This window comes from Pseudophryne corroboree, chromosome 9 (genome assembly GCF_028390025.1).
Source record: "Pseudophryne corroboree isolate aPseCor3 chromosome 9, aPseCor3.hap2, whole genome shotgun sequence".
NCBI lineage: Eukaryota > Metazoa > Chordata > Amphibia > Anura > Myobatrachidae > Pseudophryne > Pseudophryne corroboree.
In genome coordinates, this window is record NC_086452.1 from 438045778 (window position 1) to 438065767 (window position 19990).

Genomic DNA, 19990 nt, shown 5'->3' on the forward strand with positions numbered 1-19990 from the left:
TTACCAATCATGGAGACACACATACAGTACATACTAGGGTAAGAAACCAACTATCCTACAAGCACACCTCCCAATATTCACAGGAGGTAAAGAGGGACACTCTGATCGGCAGAGACACGCACGGCCAAAAAGGGACATGGACGGTGAAAAGGGGGCGTGGCTTCATGGGGATTCCGCAATTGCAGGCCACGCCTCCCATTTTAGTCACAGTGGGGGCATGGCCAGCACTCTGCGAGCTGCTGGCCATGCCCTGCAGTGAGCATGCGCACAGCGTCTATTCACCAATGCTCTGCTCTGAACTGAGCAAAGCAGTGAGTGCAGGAGCCTTCCAACTGCCGCCCCCCCCACCAGCACCACTACAGTAGGACACTGCGGCCCGTGGGACAGACAAAAAAAATACGGGACTGTCCAGCGAAAATCGTGACAGTTGGGAGATATGCTACAAATGCTTTTTGATTTGCGGATGCAAACCATAGTCCACATGGGGAAAACCAGGCCTGGTTCTAGCCCTTGTGGCGCTCTGGGCAAAGATAGGGGCGTGGTCTTCATAACGGGGCATGGTCAGGTATGCCCCCTGTAGAGTTGTGCCCCCTGCAGTGGCAAACGCAGGATTTGCATGGGGGGGTTTCCAGAACTGGGTGGAGCCAATCACGGGGGTGGGGACTGGGGTGACCCAGTATATGCTGGGTCCGTAAAACTAGTGTGTCTCTGTGTGTGTGTGTGTGTGTGTGTGTGTGTGTATATATATATATATATATGTATATATATATATCTATCCCATGTAAAGAAGGCGGCACTCAGAGACTTGAAGGTGCAAAAGAATATTTAGTAAACAAGCTGCAGAGTTACATCAACGTTTCGGGGCGCACAGCCCCTTCATCAGGATGAAAAAAAATACCCAAATAAAAACAGGACACAGACACCGTGAAAGTAAAAGTTTATTTCATACATGCCGACACACACATACTTACCTATGTTGACCCGCCGACTGCCACCTCTCCAATGTCGCCGACGATCCGGGGTACCTGTGAATAAAATTATACTCACCTGATCTAGTGTCCTGTCATTTGTAATCCTCGTATTTGGCAAAAAAAAAAAAACGAATACCCAGACCACACGGACTGAAAGGGGTCCCATGTTTACACATGGGACCCCTTTCCACGAATGCAGAGACCCCCCGTGACTGCTGTCACAGAAAGGTCCCTTCAGCCAATCAGGAAGCACTACTTCGTGGCACTCACCTGATTGGCTCTGCGCGTCTGAGCTCAGACGCGCATTGCACAGCCCCCTCCATTACTTTCAATGGTGGGAACTTTGCGGTCAGCGGTAAGGTCACCCGCGGTCAGCGGCTGACCGCGGGTAACCCCACCGCTGACCGCAAAGTTCTCACCATTGAAACTAATGGAGGGAGCTGTGCGATGCGCTGTCTGCCAGCTCAGACGCGCGTACAGCCAATCAGGAGAGTGCCACGAAGTGGCACTTCCTGATTGGCTGAAGGGACCTTTTCGGGGAAAGGGGTCTCATGTGTAAACATGGGACCCCTTTCAGTCCGCCTGGTCCGGGTGTTCGTTGTTTTTTTTTTTGCCAAGTACGTGGATTATAATAAAAGACCACAGGACACTGGATCAGGTGAGTATAATTTTATTTTCAGGTACACCGTGGATTCTACTTGGACAAGTGGACAGAGGTCGGCCTGTGAACATAGGTAAGTATGTGTGTGTCGACATGTGTGAAATAAAGTTTTACTCTCACGGTGTGCGTGTCCTGTTTTTATTTGGGTATTTTTTTCCCAGTAGAACTACAGGTACCAGCGGCCCCGTTTTTCTCCCGCATGCTGGTACTTGTGGTTCTCCAAGTACCAGCTTGCGGGGGAGGCTTGCTGGGACTTGTAGTACTACTGGAAAAAACAATATTCTTTCATTTTTCAGAAGGCTATCAGCCCCCCATCCGCAGCCCTTGGATGGGGGGGACAGCCTCTGGCTTCACTCCTGGCCCTTGGGTGGCTGGAGGGGGGGACCCATTGATTGAAGGGGTCCCCACTCCTCCAGGGTACCCTGGCCAGGGGTGACTAGTTGCGTATTTAATGCCACGGCCGCAGGGCGCTGCATAAAAGTGACCCCCGGCTGTGGCATTATCTACCCAGCTAGTGGAGCCCGATGCTGGTGTAAAAAATACGGGGGACCCCTACGCTTTTTGTCCCCCGTATTTTTTGCACCAGCACCAGGCGCAGAGCCCGGTGCTGGTTTTAAAAATACGGGGGATCCCATGTCAGTTTCCCCCCCGGATTTTTAGAACCAGGACCGGCTCGAAGAGCCCGAGGCTGGTTATCCTTAGGAGGGGGGACCCCACGCATTTTTTTTTTCTGATTTTTACCATTCCATTTAAAAATATATATATATTTTTAAAATTATATAAATAATACTTGTGCCTCCAAAATAGACAAACCAAGTACCAAATCCCTTCTAATATAAATAGATATGCTATTACCAATTAAAAAAACACACAAAAAACATGTTTTTAAATTTTTTTATTAGATTCCGCCAGCAAAGTGTGGCGGATTGAAAATGACGAATTTACTGTCTAAAAGCACTGTTGTCGAATTTACAATCTTCAATTGAATATACTTTTGTCGAATTGCCGCATTTGTACCATTGCAGAAATGTCGAATTTGACAAATGTCGAATTTCAAAAAGTCGAATTTTGAAAGTCCGTTTTTTTGACGAAAAGTACTGAATTGCATTGTCGAAATTTTTTTTGGCCGAAAATTTCCCATTTTTCGACATTTTCGGGAATTCGACCGCAATTGCATATACCCCATATACCATAATGAATGCGTGTACAAATCATGTCTTATTTTGCAGCAAAAACATACAAAGAACCGTGGACATGGTTTTATCCAGTTAATATTAATAAAATACTAACGTTAAAAATGTACCATGCAGAGAATGTTGTAGTGAATATTAAACATTACAGAGTGCACTTTAAGGTTCCGTTACGTGTATTCCAGCATCCTTCCCTTGTGATTTTCCCTAAATGGGCTGATTTCAATGCAGTAAGTGGCAAAGTGAAACTGAAACTAGTTTAGGAATTTTCCATATAAATAGGAGCGTGCTGCTGCTTTTGTCCACTCAGAAAGCAGCAGAACCCTGCAGACACAAGCCAGACATTCAGGAGCAAGGTAATTATACTGGGGAACTAGATTATGAAACATCTTTAAACCTTTGTGGGCCAGTTCAACCCTGCATAATGCCACACAGTAATGTACCATACACATATGCCCCACATTAGTAATGCCCATAATACACATAATTCCGCACAGTAATGCACCTTACACATATGCCCCACATTAGTAATGCTAGTAACTTTTTTTATAAAACTTACTTTTGCGTGCTGGCGTGCTTGCAGTCTGTGTGTGCGCCCGTGCAGCTCCCTGGGTCCGTGACTGCTTTTTGTGAGATGGGGGTGGCAGGATGGGTGGGTGCGTGCTTGCGCTCGTACCTATTAAAGGGGCACCCGTACAAGGGATGTGACCTCACAGGGTATGCTGTCCTTTGCATGCCTCACCCTTTATTTTCGCTTGCTGGTTAGACACAAATAGCAGCAATGTCCAGATACTGCCATACTTGCTGGTTATATAAACATGTAGCAACTGTCCATTCTCTTCACTGTTCAGTGTGTTTGCTGGTGTCTGTTACTCCCAGCAACTGCATGCCCTTTATTTTATACTGCGGGAGCGATATGCTCTGCCCTCCAATCTGACGCGCCCGAAAGTCAAGCTGCACTGAAGTCTCATATAGAAACAGCGCAACACAACTTACTGACCACGTTACAGTGCTGGATGTCAGGGGAACTTTACGGCATGGACTGAATGAGAAATAAAGTGTGGGGAGAGAACTACCCATGTTATGTCTCTGCAGACACCTGAGGTCTGCACAGGGATAAGGGACACACACAGGATGGCAGGGTCCCCCTCCCCCATGTGCACAAGCACTATAGGTGATGTCAGATTTAAATTCAGCAGTCTTCCAAAACAGACACGTGGTATCTTAAGGAGCCATCCAGTAATAACCTTATATAATCAGTGAACATGTCACAGATCCAGGAATTGCAGTTACCGGGCTTCTGCTGTCTGAGGTCTCACAAGTCAGGGGCATTCAAGCATGTCAGAGGGAGTTTAAGGGGCTGTCTGCATTCATTTTGACAAATGTAAACAGCAGTGTGTACAAGTACTGATTGAATACATTTGAAAAGATACAGATAGTTTGCAGACTGTCCCTCCCAGCATGCGATACTGCAAGGACATGCTTGGATGCCCCTAGACATGCTTGGATGCCCTAGGCAAATGCTTAGCCTGCCTATAGCTAAGGCCGGCTCTGTGTGTACAAGCAGTATGTCCGTGAACCACGTCTTCCACATATATACTGCATGCGCTGTACAGCACGGCAGATGGGCACTATATCTGCAGATACTGTACACAGTATTGGTGCATCTTTCTGTGTGTATGAACAATTACACCATTGTAACGTTTTGCTGATAGACTGGAGAGGCGGGGCAATGTACTAAGGACCAGCCTCACTGATGCCTCAGCTGCTGTTGTATTGCAGTAGGGAAATGTGACTGTCTGACCTCTCTTGCAGGCTTCGCTATAGGTCGGTAACTTCTCCTGTGTCAGTGTAACGGCATATACGATTGGATCTTGACAGATGCTGTTGGCTGGGTGTACCTATGCTAATAATCCATTTCCTAAATCCATCTTGGAGTACGAACTTATCTAAGGCCAGGATTTAATGGAACCATATTGTATGTAAGTAGCTGACAGTGTTACTACTGTATATACTACTAATAATACAGATATTATACAAGTTAACAACTTGTAGAACTAACAATTTGATTACTAACTAATCAGTGTTTGGATAATGTACACGTTTCAACTGCAATAATCTGAGTCCCGCTAAATCAATACTGATTGTATTGAAGTAAAATATTTTTAAGAGTTAGGATGTTGTTTTTATTCACATCAGCCATGTTATGTGTTGTTATAATTTTTCATTCTGACAGCCAGCACTACTTTTTCAGTTTGTTACAAAGCTAACCTCTTCTAAAAATAGAATAATGTCCTCCAGTTCCATACAATAAGTGTTCTGCTTAATGGTGGTCATTCCGAGTTGTTCGCTCGTTGACGTTTTTCGCAACGGAGCGATTTGGTGGAAAATGCGCATGGGCATGGTACGCAGCGCGCATGCGTTCACTAATTTAACACAAAACTTTGTAGATTTGCACAAGCTCGAGCGACGTTTTTTCATCGCTCGAGTGATTGTAGTGTGATTGACAGGAAGTGGGTGTTTCTGGGCGGAAACTGCCCGTTTTCAGAGAGTGTGCTAAAAAATGCAGGCGTGCCAGGTAAAAACGCAGGAGTGGCTGGAGAAACGGGGGAGTGGCTGGCCGAACGCAGGGCTTGTATGTGACGTCAAACTAGGAACTAAGGGGGTGATTCCGAATTGTTCGCTCGTTATCTTTTTTCGCTACGGAGCGATTAGTCGCAAACTGCGCATGCGCAATGTACGCAGTGCGCCTGCGCCAAGTAAATTAGCACAAAAGTTTGGTAATTTACTCACGGCGTAACAAAGTTTTTTCATCGCTCTGCTGATCGTAGTGTGATTGACAGGAAGTGGGTGTTTCTGGGCGGAAACTGACCGTTTTATGGGAGTGTGCGGAAAAACGCAGGCGTTCGAGTTGCAAAACGCAGGAGTGGTTGGGCAAACGCTGGGTGTGTTTGTGACGTCAAACCAGGAACGAAAAGGACTGAGCTGGTCGCAATGGCTGAGTAAGTCTGGAGCTGCTCAGAAACTGCGGGGTAATCGTTACGAGAAAATTAGCGAAGCTTTCGTTAGCAAATCTGCTAAGCTAAGATACACTCCCAGTAGGCTTAGCGTGTGCAATGCTGCTAAAAGCAGCTAACGAGTGAACAACTAGGAATGACCCCCTAAATGGACTGAGCTGATCGCAATCTAGGAGTAGGTCTGGAGCTACTCAAACTGCAAATAATTATTTAGTAGCAGTTCTGCTAATCTTTCGTTCACTATTCTGCTAAGCTAAGATACACTCCCAGAGGGCGGCGGCCTAGCGTTTGCAATGCTACTAAAAGCAGCTAGCTAGCGAACAACTCGGAATGAGGGCCAATATAAGCTGTTGGTATAAACATATGCCAGTTGATAGACAAAAGCAAATGGCACATGCAACAATATAAGTACTGCCAGAGCACACCTGTGTGGCCGCTAAGGGTGGTCCGGTACTTGTGAAGGTCCTAACAGCTTATATCAGGCATGTCAAACTCAAAATCCCATCTCGGACTAATAATTAAGGTCTAAAGGTGCATACACGGTGAGATATTGACTATCTCCGATTTTGACCTTGTGATTTCCCCTGATCTCCCCGGAGCCCTAAACCAACGATACTGAGTATCTTTACTTGAGATTTTGAGTAAGTGGCAATTTTGAGTATACTACGTACTAGATTTTACACCATATAGTCAAGTTTAACTTGCCGACACAGTCTTTTTTTCTTGCGATACCGACCCCACGGGAGCGCGCATTGGTATCGCAAGTTGTGTACAAACTGGTGCGCACAGGTATCCCCTAATGTCCGGCACACATGCCTTCTGCTGCCGCCAATTCCCATCTCTGACGCTGAAGGGAGGAGAGCGCAGCACGCGTCTCTCCTGCCCCTCACTGTGTCCCCGTCTCCGGAAGTAATTTAAAATGGTCTCTTGGCTGTCAGCCAATCAGAGCTCGCAGACCGGCTCTTGATTGGCTGCCAACCAGTGAGCTTTGATTGGCTGACAGCCAGGGACACAGTGAGTGAGCTGAGTCACAGGAGAGACGCGCGCTGCGCTCTCCTCCCCTCAGTGTCAGAGGCGGGAATTGGCGGCAGCAGAGGAGGGTGAGCAGAGCACCGCTGGGGAGCGTATGTGTATCTGGCAGCAGCGCTGGGGGGCATATGTGTATCTGGCAGCAGCGCTGGGGGCATATGTGTATCTGGCAGCGCTGGGGAGAATATGTGTATCTGACACCACTGGGAGCATTGAGTACGGGGCACCACTGGGGGCATATGTGTATCTGGCATTACTGGAGGCATATGTGTAAGGGGCACTAGACACAGAAGGAAGGTGAAGGCTAATAGACACAGAGTGCAGGGGGCAGACTGAGAGGCAGGGTGGGAGGCTGAGAGACACAAAGTAAGGCAGATTGGAAGAGATGCGTGACGGGAGACGCATATGAATGTGGATGAGAGACAGCGCTGGGAGGGGATGATGGTGGTGGTGAAAGACAACGCAGGGAGGGGCGAAGATGGTGTGGCTGGGAGGTGAGGGTGTGGCTGAGAGACACAGGGAGGAGATGATGGTGTGGCTTAGAGACGCAGGGGGTAGGAGGTGACATGAGTCTGGTTGACATTATGATCTTGGTTATATTCCTACACAAAAAAGCATCTTCTGGACCATGTAATTTCCTTCATGAATAGTGATTAATGATTGAAGATGCTGTCTGCCCAGGGAGGACATTTCTTCAGAGGTTTCCCGTTGTTAGAAACCACCATATACTACAAGTAAGGTGCATATGGAATGGAAAGAAATGCTCCTAGAGTGATGAGAAACGGATGGTGTCATGTTGACACGCTCACATTGGCAGTGGCCACGCCCCTTGTGGTATGTGATTTATATTGCTTTAAGTGCCAATAGGTGGTGCTAGACACGCCCAATAGGTGGTGCTAGACACGCCCAGTAGGTGGTGCCAAACACACCCCTCCGACGGTGCCCCCCTAAAAATGTTCTGCGCACGCCTATGGTACACGCAGTTCGATTTGCACTAACTTTCCTTACGATTTTGACTATATAGTCAAAATTGTAAAGTTACATCGCACTGTGTGTATGCACCTTCAGTCTTGTGTGGGCCGCAAGAAAAATAAAGTCTTATACAGGTTGAGTATCCCATATCCAAATATTCCGAAATACGGAATATTCCGAAATACGGACTTTTTTGAGTGAGAGTGAGATAGTGAAACCTTTGTTTTCTGATGGCTCAATGTACACAAACTTTGTTTAATACACAAAGTTATTAAAAATATTGTATTAAATGACCTTCAGGCTGTGTGTATAAGGTGTATATGAAACATAAGAATTGTGTGAATGTACACACACTTTGTGCATTAAACAAAGTGTGTGTACATTCACACAATTCTTATGTTTCATATACACCTTATACACACAGCCTGAAGGTCATTTAATACAATATTTTTAATAACTTTGTGTATTAAACAAAGTTATAAAAAATATTGGCTAAAATTACCTTCAGGCTGTGTGTATAAGGTGTATATGCAGGGCCGGTTCGAATGCCCTCGGCGCCCCGGGCAGGGAAAGGGGGCGTGGCTTACTACAGGGGGCGTGGTCAGTCACGCCCCCTGTACAGCAGAAGCGCCGCTTAAATGCTGAGCGGTGCGCGATGACGTCATCGCGCACCGCACAGCAAAAGGTCCTCTCCGCGAAGGGAAACTAGACGCGTAGTGTCTAGTTCCCTTCGCGGAGAGGACCTTTGCTGTGCGGTGCGTGATGACGTCATCGCGCACCGCTCAGTAATGATCCTCTTTGCGAAGGGAAACTAGACGCTACGCGTCTAGTTCCCTTCACGGGACCAGAGCCGCAGGAGCCGGGGGGACACAGCGGGCAACGGAGGACACAGCAGTGGCGGATCTTGCCATGGTGCGGCGCCCTCCGGACGGCGCCAGCGCCCTCCGGAAGGCGGCGCCCCGGGCAAAAGTACTGCTTGCCCGTGGCAAGATCCGCTACTGTGTATATGAAACATAAATGCATTCTGTGCTTAGACTTAGGTCCCATCACCATGATATCTCATTATGGTATGCAATTATTCCAAAATACGGAAAAATCCCATATCCAAAATACCTCTGGTCCCAAGCATTTTGGATAAGGGATACTCAACCTGTATGCAATTTTGAAAAGTTTATTAGAAAAACCAACAATATAGTATAATCAAAGATGTCAAGTATAATAAATATATATCTCCTATATAATAGCCCAGATCTGTGATCTTGTGATTCATTTGCTAACGCTGGGCGGAGTCACAACAGTGGGCGGAGTTAGTCAAATGAGTCACAGATCTGGCCAAATCTATAGGACACTAGGAGCAGCTGCAGAAGCAGATAGTATGGACATGGCACAGGCAGGGTGCATACCTCCCAGCTTACACACACACACACACACACACACACACACACACACACCGAAAAGGGGGCGTGGCTTCGCGGGAGGGCCCCGTTTTCGTCAGTGAGGGGGCATGCCCAGCGCTCTGTGAGCTGCTGGCATGCCCCCAGGGGCTGATTATGAGTCCGGGGGGCACAGGGTACTTGAGACAGGGGAGCCCTATCTCATTGCTGTGCCTGCTGTGGGTTGGGGGCGTGGCCTAATCGCGGGACGCGAGGCCACGCCCCATTATGCAAATTCCGGGCTTTTTTTTTTTTTTTTTTTTTATGGTATTTTGGCCCCTCAGCTAGAGGTAAATCCAGAGGAGGTGGTCGCTCCCCCTACACACCCGCACAGGCAGAAGAAAGCAGGGAGACTGCTGCCTCCCTGCAACACCACAGACCTGCCAATACGCAGCAGCGTGTGCTGACTGTAGCACAATGCTGCCGCTGTTGCTGGCAGGACGGGGGAGCTTCAGAGCTGGGACAGAGCTACTCCAGCCAGGGGGCCCCTTAAAACTGTGGGGCCAACGGTACGTACCGCCTGCCCCCCCCCCCCCTTAATCCGGCTCTGCTGCTGGAACCCCCCCTTAATCCGTACCCCCTGATGCCCCCTCTCCCTCTGTCTCCACTATTCACCGCTGCTCTGCTAAGCAGAACAGCGAGTACAGGAGCTTTCCAACTGCTCCCCCCCCCCCCCCACCGCAGGACACTGCGACCCGCGGGTGGGACAGCGGGACAGACCCCAAAAAATGGGACTGTCCCGCGAAAATTGGGACATTTGGGAGGTATGGGGGTGTGTGAGGGGGTATGCCATACTTGACCCCCACATCAGCATACTCAGCAGGGTCTCTCTGGCAGGGAGGAGCGTCACATTCTGGCACACTCCACGCTTCTTAGCTGTAGTTTTGTGGGTCACCAGCCGCTGTGCACTTTCCGTACTGCCTCTGTTATCTCCAGTCCCTGCGACCCCACCGCTAGCTGCAGCGCTGCCACCCGCAGTGAGTTGCGCCCAGCTCCTTCACACACTTTAGCCGGCGGGTAGCGCTGCAGAAGTCCGCGCTGCTTGCAGGCTCTGAACCCCTCCTCCCTCCAGCATCAGCGTCTCCTTAGAGCTAACCAGTCACTCCCAGTCTCCCCTTACCATAGTGCCCAGCAGCCGTGAGGTCCGCGCCACGTGCATGCTATGACCCCCTCCTCCCTCCAGCCGCAGCATCTCCTGGGGGCTAACCAGTCACTCCCAGTCTCACCTTACCACAGTGCCCGGCAGCTGCGCGAGGTCTGCGGTGTGTGACTGAGGAGGGGAGGGGAGTGATGCAGAGGAAGCAGGAATACAGCCTAAGAGAGTCAGCCATGCCAAGTCTCCACCAGCAGCAGATGCCAACAGGTTGGAGTGGAACAGCAGCAGCCAGCAGCAGTGACTCCGGTAAGACACATCTGTCTGTCACCACTGTTCTGTCCCTAATACCAATCTCTCCCGTGCCCTGTGTTCTGTCATGTCCCTGTAACACCTGGCCTTGACCTGCCACCCTTATCCTGGCCCTTTCACCCTTATCCTGGCCCTGTCACCCTTATGCTGGCCCTGCTACCCCTATCCTGGCCCTGTCACCCCTGTGCTTGCCCTGTCAACCCTATACTGGCCCTGACACCCCTGTCCTGGTCCTGCCGCCCCTACACTGACCCTGTCACCCCTGTCCTGGCCCCGTCACCCCTGTCCTGGCCCCGTCACCCCTGTCCTGGCCCTGTTACTGCATACCCTCCAACTACCTTTTTGGCAGGTACAGTACCCGCAGCACCTCCAGACCTCTCCCCAATGCACCACACTTCCGCAGCTTCCCCTCCACCACATGCGGCACTCTACCCCTCCCCCACATGCTGTGCCTCCAGACCCCCTACACCACCCGCGGCTCCCACTCCTCCGCCCCTTCACCACCCCCAGCAATCTCCAGGCCCCCTCCACCATTCACCCCCCTTATATGTCTCTCCCACACCTGCCCCCCTCCACCCGCAGCATCTGCAGACACCCTCCTCCATCCGCGGTCCCCCCCTCACCCACCCCTCCCCCACCAATGGCACCCCCGCACCTGCCTCACCACCACCTGCAGCACCTCCGGACCTCTTTCCCCATCTGCCGCAACACCCGTACCTGCCCCTCCCCTACCCATGGCGCCTACGGACCCCTACCCCACCAGTGGCACTCCCGCCCCTTCCCATCCCACAGCACCTCCGGAACCCTTCACCCATCTGCAACATCCCCACACCTGCCCCTCCCCCACCCATGGCACCCCTGCCCCTCCCCCACCTGCAGTGCCTCCGGACCCCTCCCCCATCTGCATCCCCCACTCCTCTGCCCCTCCCCCACCCGCAGCACCTCCCAACCCTTCCCCATCCGGGCCCCACCCCCACTTCCGCCCCCCCTCCATCCGCAGCATCTACAGACACCATCCGCAGTACCCCCCACAGCCGCTACATTCTGTACATTGTGGCCTGCAGGTGCTGTTCACGCCGTCGCAAGGTGCTGCGCCTCCTTCACCATCGCACGCCCTTTCATTGTGCAATATTTAACCACTAACAAAGGAATGCAGGTGATACTCCATATAACACAAATATTGAACCCCAGAAAGGCATGCAAGGGTTAAGGGGCGTAGCCCCTTGCGACGGTGTGAAGAGCGCCCGTAGGGCGCGATGAAGCACCTAGTGTGTGTGTATATATATATATATATATTATAATGAGATGAGCGGGTTCGGGTCTCGGAGAACCGAACCGAACTTAACGCTCTGAACCTGGTTCCGAGCCCGGCTTTTCCCATCATCCCGCTGTCGGATTCTCGCGGGATTTGGATTCCACATAAGGAGCCACGCGTCGCGGCCATTTTCACTCACACTCGGAGAGTGTAGTGAGAGGACGTGTCTCCGCCCTCAGTGTCTGTGTGGGGGCGGGAAAGTGGGGTGGCGAGTCTTGTGTTGTGCTGACCAGTCCAGTGTAGTCGGTATATTGTGCTGCATCAGTCCAGCCAGTCAGTGTTGGTGTCCTCTGCTGCTATATGTTCCCAGTGCTGCTGGCTGCTGTATAAGTTCCTTGCATTTTTGCTGTGTTGTCTTGCATCAGACCAGGGGTAGTATCTTGTGCAGCATCAGTCCAGTGACCAGTCACAGTGGTGGTGTCCTCTGCTGCCATATATCCAGTGTAGCTGTATAAATACCTTTCAGTGGTGCTGTGTTGTCCTGTATCAGACCAGTGGTAGTGTCCTGGCCATCAGTCATTCCAGTGACCAGGCAGTCACAGTGGTATACGCTGCTGCTACATATCCACTGCTGACGTATAATAAAACGACAACGACGACAACTCCCTCAGTGTTGCTGTTTTGTGCTGCATCAGACCAGTGGTAGTGTCCTGGCCATCAGCCATCGGTCATTCCTGTGCCGCATATTGTGTCATATAACTCCAGAAACATAATGGAGAACAAATATTTGGAGGATAAAATAGGGAAAGATTAAGAACCACTTCCTCCTAGTGCTGAAGCTGCTGCCACTAGCCATGACATAGACTATGAAATGCCATCAACGTCGTCTGCCAAGGCCGATGCCTATTGTAATAGTAGAGGGCATGTAGAATCCAAAAAGCCAAAGTTCAGTAAAAAAGACCCAAAACATTTAATTTAAATGGTCTGAGGAGAAACGTAAACTTGCCAATATGCCATTTATGACACTGAGTGGCAAGGAACGGCTGAGGCCCTGGCCTATTTTCTAGAGATGAGCGGGTTCGGTTCCTCGGAATCCGAACCCGCCCGAACTTCAGTTTTTTTTTACACGGGGCCGAGCGACTCGGATCTTCCCGCCTTGCTCGGTTAACCCGAGCGCGCCCGAACGTCATCATCACGCTGTCGGATTCTCGCGAGGCTCGGATTCTATCGCAAGACTCGGATTCTATATAAGGAGCCGCGCGTCGCCGCCATTTTCACACGTGCATTGAGATTCATAGGGAGAGGACGTGGCTGGCGTCCTCTCCGTTTATAGAGATTCGAGAAGAGAGTGAGACAGTAGAGAGAGACACAGTAGTAATTTTGGGGAGCATTAGGAGGAGTACTACTACTACTACTTGCTGAAGTGATAGATACTTTTAGTGTGACTGTATTATCTGACTTGTGGGGGAGACACTGACAGTGGGGAGCAGTTAGAGTCTGAGAGCAGGACTCAGGAGTACATATAACGTACAGTGCACACTTTTGCTGCCAGAGTGCCACACTGCCATTGTGACCACACTGACCAGTGACCTGACCACCAGTATAATATATATTGTGATTGTCTGCTTAGGAGTACTACTTGCAAGTTGCTGATAGTGTGACCTGACCACCAGTTTAATAATCACCACCAGTTTAATATATATATATATATATATATATATATATATATATATATATATAATTGTATATAATATATATATAATATATATAAGTGTATACCATAAGTGTATACCACCTACCCGTGGTTTTTTTTTTCTTTCTTCTTTATACATACTACTATAGTAGCTTACTGTAGCAGTCTGCGGTGCTGCTGAGCTGACTGTGTCCAGCAGGTCCGTCATCAGTCATTACATAATAAATATACTATCTACCTGTCCGCCTGCAGTACTAGTGTGATATTATATATATTGATTTCATCTCATTATCATCCAGTCTATATTAGCAGCAGACACAGTACGGTAGTCCACGGCTGTAGCTACCTCTGTGTCGGCAGTCGCTCGTCCATCCATAAGTATACTAGTATCCATCCATCTCCATTGTTTACCTGAGGTGCCTTTTAGTTGTGCCTATTAAAATATGGAGAACAAAAATGTTGAGGTTCCAAAATTAGGGAAAGATCAAGATCCACTTCCACCTCGTGCTGAAGCTGCTGCCACTAGTCATGGCCGAGACGATGAAATGCCAGCAACGTCGTCTGCCAAGGCCGATGCCCAATGTCATAGTACAGAGCATGTCAAATCCAAAACACCAAATATCAGTAAAAAAAGGACTCCAAAACCTAAAATAAAATTGTCGGAGGAGAAGAGTAAACTTGCCAATATGCCATTTACCACACGGAGTGGCAAGGAACGGCTGAGGCCCTGGCCTATGTTCATGGCTAGTGGTTCAGCTTCACATGAGGATGGAAGCACTCAGCCTCTCGCTAGAAAACTGAAAAGACTCAAGCTGGCAAAAGCAGTAGCACCGCAAAGAACTGTGCGTTCTTCGAAATCCCAAATCCACAAGGAGAGTCCGACTCCAATTGTGTCGGTTGCGATGCCTGACCTTCCCAACACTGGACGTGAAGAGCATGCGCCTTCCACCATTTGCACGCCCCCTGCAAGTGCTGGAAGGAGCACCCGCAGTCCAGTTCCTGATAGTCAGATTGAAGATGTCAGTGTTGAAGTACACCAGGATGAGGAGGATATGGGTGTTGCTGGCGCTGGGGAGGAAATTGACCAGGAGGATTCTGATGGTGAGGTGGTTTGTTTAAGTCAGGCACCCGGGGAGACACCTGTTGTCCGTGGGAGGAATATGGCCATTGACATGCCTGGTGAAAATACCAAAAAAATCAGCTCTTCGGTGTGGAAGTATTTCAACAGAAATGCGGACAACAGGTGTCAAGCCGTGTGTTGCCTTTGTCAAGCTGTAATAAGTAGGGGCAAGGACGTTAACCACCTCGGAACATCCTCCCTTATACGTCACCTGCAGCGCATTCATAATAAGTCAGTGACAAGTTCAAAAACTTTGGGCGACAGCGGAAGCAGTCCACTGACCAGTAAATCCCTTCCTCTTGTAACCAAGCTCACGCAAACCACCCCACCAACTCCCTCAGTGTCAATTTCCTCCTTCCCCAGGAATGCCAATAGTCCTGCAGGCCATGTCACTGGCAATTCTGACGATTCCTCTCCTGCCTGGGATTCCTCCGATGCATCCTTGCGTGTAACGCCTACTGCTGCTGGCGCTGCTGTTGTTGCTGCTGGGAGTCGATGGTCATCCCAGAGGGGAAGTCGTAAGCCCACTTGTACTACTTCCAGTAAGCAATTGACTGTCCAACAGTCCTTTGCGAGGAAGATGAAATATCACAGCAGTCATCCTGCTGCAAAGCGGATAACTGAGGCCTTGACAACTATGTTGGTGTTAGACGTGCGTCCAGTATCCGCCGTTAGTTCACAGGGAACTAGACAATTTCTTGATGTAGTGTGCCCCCGTTACCAAATACCATCTAGGTTCCACTTCTCTAGGCAGGCGATACCGAGAATGTACACGGACGTCAGAAAAAGACTCACCAGTGTCCTAAAAAATGCAGTTGTACCCAATGTCCACTTAACCACGGACATGTGGACAAGTGGAGCAGGGCAGGGTCAGGACTATATGACTGTGACAGCACACTCGGTAGATGTATGGACTCCCGCCGCAAGAACAGCAGCGGCGGCACCAGTAGCAGCATCTCGCAAACGCCAACTCTTTCCTAGGCAGGCTACGCTTTGTATCACCGCTTTCCAGAATACGCACACAGCTGAAAACCTCTTACGGCAACTGAGGAAGATCATCGCGGAATGGCTTACCCCAATTGGACTCTCCTGTGGATTTGTGGCATCGGACAACGCCAGCAATATTGTGTGTGAATTAAATATGGGCAAATTCCAGCACGTCCCATGTTTTGCACATACCTTGAATTTGGTGGTGCAGAATTTTTAAAAAAACGACAGGGGCGTGCAAGAGATGCTGTCGGTGGCCAGAAGAATTGCGGGACACTTTCGGCGTACAGGCACCACGTACAGAAGACTGGAGCACCACCAAAAACAACTGAACCTGCCCTGCCATCATCTGAAGCAAGAAGTGGTAACGAGGTGGAATTCAACCCTCTATATGCTTCAGAGGTTGGAGGAGCAGCAAAAGGCCATTCAAGCCTATACAATTGAGCACGATATAGGAGGTGGAATGCACCTGTCTCAAGCGCAGTGGAGAATGATTTCAACATTGTGCAAGGTTCTGATGCCCTTTGAACTTGCCACACGTGAAGTCAGTTCAGACACTGCCAGCCTGAGTCAGGTCATTCCCCTCATCAGGCTTTTGCAGAAGAAGCTGGAGACATTGAAGGAGGAGCTAACACTGAGCGATTCCGCTAGGCATGTGGGACTTGTGGATGGAGCCCTTAATTCGCTTAACAAGGATTCACGGGTGGTCAATCTGTTGAAATCAGAGCACTACATTTTGGCCACCGTGCTCGATCCTAGATTTAAAGCCTACCTTGGATCTCTCTTTCCGGCAGACACAAGTCTGCTGGGGTTCAAAGACCTGCTGGTGAGAAAATTGTCAAGTCAAGCGGAACGCGACCTGTCAACATCTCCTCCTTCACATTCTCCCGCAACTGGGGGTGCGAGGAAAAGGCTCAGAATTCCGAGCCCACCCGCTGGCGGTGATGCAGGGCAGTCTGGAGCGACTGCTGATGCTGACATCTGGTCCGGACTGAAGGACCTGACAACGATTACGGACATGTCGTCTACTGTCACTGCATATGATTCTCTCACCATTGAAAGAATGGTGGAGGATTATATGAGTGACCGCATCCAAGTAGGCACGTCACACAGTCCGTACTTATACTGGCAGGAAAAAGAGGCAATTTGGAGGCCCTTGCACAATCTGGCTTTATTCTACCTAAGTTGCCCTCCCACAAGTGTGTACTCCGAAAGAGTGTTTAGTGCCGCCGCTCACCTTGTCAGCAATCGGCGTACGAGGTTACATCCAGAAAATGTGGAGAAGATGATGTTCATTAAAATGAATTATAATCAATTCCTCCGTGGAGACATTGACCAGCAGCAATTGCCTCCACAAAGTACACAGGGAGCTGAGATGGTGGATTCCAGTGGGGACGAATTGATAATCTGTGAGGAGGGGGATGTACACCGTGATATATCGGAGGATGATGATGAGGTGGACATCGTGCCTCTGTAGAGCCAGTTTGTGCAAGGAGAGATTAATTGCTTCTTTTTTGGTGGGGGTCCAAACCAACCCGTCATTTCAGTCACAGTCGTGTGGCAGACCCTGTCACTGAAATGATGGGTTGGTTAAAGTGTGCATGTCCTGTTTATACAACATAAGGGTGGGTGGGAGGGCCCAAGGACAATTCCATCTTGCACCTCTTTTTTCTTTAATTTTTCTTTGCGTCATGTGCTGTTTGGGGAGGGTTTTTTGGAAGGGCCATCCTGCGTGACACTGCAGTGCCACTCCTAGATGGGCCCAGTGTTTGTGTCGGCCACTAGGGTCGCTTATCTTACTCACACAGCTACCTCATTGCGCCTCTTTTTTTCTTTGCGTCATGTGCTGTTTGGGGAGGGTTTTTTGGAAGGGCCATCCTGCGTGACACTGCAGTGCCACTCCTAGATGGGCCAGGTGTTTGTGTCGGCCACTAGGGTCGCTTATCTTACTCACACAGCTACCTCATTGCGCCTCTTTTTTTCTTTGCGTCATGTGCTGTTTGGGGAGGGTTTTTTGGAAGGGCCATCCTGCGTGACACTGCAGTGCCACTCCTAGATGGGCCCGGTGTTTGTGTCGGCCACTAGGGTCGCTTATCTTACTCACACAGCTACCTCATTGCGCCTCTTTTTTTCTTTGCGACATGTGCTGTTTGGGGAGGGTTTTTTGGAAGGGCCATCCTGCGTGACACTGCAGTGCCACTCCTAGATGGGCCCGGTGTTTGTGTCGGCCACTAGGGTCGCTTATCTTACTCACACAGCTACCTCATTGCGCCTCTTTTTTTCTTTGCAACATGTGCTGTTTGGGGAGGGTTTTTTGGAAGGGCCATCCTGCGTGACACTGCAGTGCCACTCCTAGATGGGCCCGGTGTTTGTGTCGGCCACTAGGGTCGCTTATCTTACTCACACAGCTACCTCATTGCGCCTCTTTTTTTCTTTGCGTCATGTGCTGTTTGGGGAGGGTTTTTTGGAAGGGCCATCCTGCGTGACACTGCAGTGCCACTCCTAGATGGGCCAGGTGTTTGTGTCGGCCACTAGGGTCGCTTAGCTTAGTCATCCAGCGACCTCGGTGCAAATTTTAGGACTAAAAATAATATTGTGAGGTATTCAGAATAGACTGAAAATGAGTGGAAATTATGGTTTTTGAGGTTAATAATACTTTGGGATCAAAATGACCCCCAAATTCTATGATTTAAGCTGTTTTTTAGTGTTTTTTGAAAAAAACACCCGAATCCAAAACACACCCGAATCCGACAAAAAAAATTCGGTGAGGTTTTGCCAAAACGCGGTCGAACCCAAAACACGGCCGCGGAACCGAACCCAAAACCAAAACACAAAACCCGAAAAATTTCAAGTGCACATCTCTACTATTTTCATGACTAGTGGTTCAGCTTCACATGACGATGGAAGCCCTCATAACTGAGGCCTTGACACTTATGTTGGTGTTAGACGTGCATCCGGTATCCACCATTAGTGCAGTGGGATTTAGACAGTTGATGGAGGTATTGTGTCCCCGGTACCAAATCCCATCTAGATTCCACTTCACTAGGCAGGCGATACCGAGATTTTGCCAATTAATTCCTGTGATTTGGACGTATAATTATTAATTACAATGATCTTGCCAATTAATTCCAAGTGATTTGGACATATAATTCCAGTTGGAATTGTTTGTGTCGCTTGGCTTAGTCATGCAACTACCTCATTGCAATTCTTTTTCTTCTTTGCATCATGTGCTGTTTGGGCCTTTTTTTTTATATCTGCCCTCCTGTCTGACACTATAGTGCCACTCCTATATGGGCCAGGTGTTTGTGTTGTCCACTTGTGTCGCTTAGCTTAGTCATCCAGCAACCTTGGTGCAACCTTTAGGCCTAAAAACAATATTGTGAGGTGTTCAGTATAGACTGTAAATGAGTGGAATTGATTGTTATTGAGGTTAATAATACCGTAGGAGCAAAATTACCCCCAAATTCTGTGATTTTAGCTGTTTTTTTATTTATTTATTTTTTTCATAAATCATCCAGATCCAAAACTAGGGTGGTTTTGGCAAAACAAAGTCAAAACCAAAACCCGAAAGTGGAATTAGAACCAAAACACGAAAAGTGCCAGCCGCACATCTCTAAAAAGAAAAAGGAAAAAAAAAAATTATATATATATTTATTCCACATTTCAGTGGGGATACGGTCGTTAGGTCGGCAGTCACTGGGTCGACATGGTCATTGGGTCGACCTGTACTAGGTCGACAGGTCAAAAGGTTGACATGAGTTTTTCAAATATTTTTATATAAATTTTTTTTCTCCATACTTGACAATCCACAAGGACTATGATTGGAACGGTAACCTGTGGCGAGCGAAGCGAGGCACCTTGCCCAAAGCATGGTGAGCGAACACGGTGCACTAATTGGGGTTCCCCGTCACTTTATGAAGAAAACGACACCCAAAAAAATCCAAAAACTCATGTCGACCTTTTCACCTGTCGACCTACTACAGGTTGACCTAACGACCATGTCGACCTAGTTACCCTGTTGACCTAATGCATGTCGACCTATCGTGGTCAACCCAATGACTGTTGACCTAAGTTGAGTTGACCCATACCCTATCAGTGTAAGCTGGGAGCTGTGTTATTCCCCCTCATATATCACTGTGCGGTCCCCTCTCCTCTATATATTAATAATACCACATATCAGTGTGAGCTGGGAGCTGTGTTATTCCTCCTCATACAGTATGTCACTGTGCGGTTCGCTCTCCTGTATAATACTTATCC

The 19990-nt window shown here is 49.0% G+C and overlaps 1 protein-coding gene across 2 annotated transcripts in view; it reads left to right on the forward strand.

Annotated features, from left to right (window-relative positions):
* The first annotated feature begins 3120 nt into the window (after positions 1 to 3120).
* Positions 3121 to 19990, forward strand: part of LOC134958452 (interferon-induced very large GTPase 1-like) — a 168606-nt gene continuing 151736 nt past the window's right edge. For both annotated transcript variants that reach the window (XM_063941072.1, XM_063941073.1), the window contains exons 1-2: positions 3121 to 3178; positions 4638 to 4804. The gene's annotated coding sequence lies outside the window, so the exon portion shown is untranslated. The remainder of the gene's footprint in view (positions 3179 to 4637; positions 4805 to 19990) is intronic.